The sequence below is a fragment of the Dipodomys ordii genome, unplaced genomic scaffold (genome assembly GCF_000151885.1).
Source record: "Dipodomys ordii isolate 6190 unplaced genomic scaffold, Dord_2.0 Scaffold54, whole genome shotgun sequence".
Classification (NCBI taxonomy): Eukaryota; Metazoa; Chordata; class Mammalia; order Rodentia; family Heteromyidae; genus Dipodomys; species Dipodomys ordii.
Genome location: NW_012267270.1, coordinates 3,103,663 through 3,104,077, shown reverse-complemented (window position 1 = coordinate 3,104,077; position 415 = coordinate 3,103,663). Strand labels below are relative to the sequence as shown.

At 75.4% G+C, this 415-nt stretch overlaps 1 protein-coding gene across 1 annotated transcript in view; it reads right to left on the bottom strand.

Annotated features, from left to right (window-relative positions):
- The window catches only part of Pitpnm1 (phosphatidylinositol transfer protein, membrane-associated 1), a 13,274-nt gene extending 13,012 nt beyond the window's left edge, over positions 1-262 (bottom strand). Inside the window, exon 1 of the mRNA XM_013021130.1 lies at positions 111-262. The gene's annotated coding sequence lies outside the window, so the exon portion shown is untranslated. The remainder of the gene's footprint in view (positions 1-110) is intronic.
- Between the last annotated feature and the right edge of the window lie 153 nt (positions 263-415).

The following is a 415-nucleotide window of genomic DNA, read 5'->3' as shown; positions in this document are numbered from 1 at the left end:
AGCGCCTTTGCAGACGCCCTTGCACCTCGCGTCGCCCCAGCGAGCGGGCGCGAGGCCCCGCCGCCCCCACTTCCCCCTGCTCCCCGTTCCCAGCCGACGTCCCCGCTCACCTCTAGCCTAGGGCAGGCGCCCCTCACCCGGCCCGAGGGTCGGGGCCCAGCACCCCCAGCCCCGGCCTCGGATTCCAGCAGAGGCCCGACCCTCGCAAGGCGCAGCGCCGGCCCATGGCCCCGACCTTTTTCCCGGTCTGCCCGCCGGCGCCCCTGGGTCCCTCCCCGCCGCGTCACGGCGGCCGCCCCGCCTCCTTCCTGGGCCCTCCCGGCCCTCCCCACCCCACTCAGGACCCAGGCCTCTCTCCACCTTCCCAGCCCCACCGCCCTTTGCCCTCAGCTCAGTTCCTCCTTCTGCACTTGGG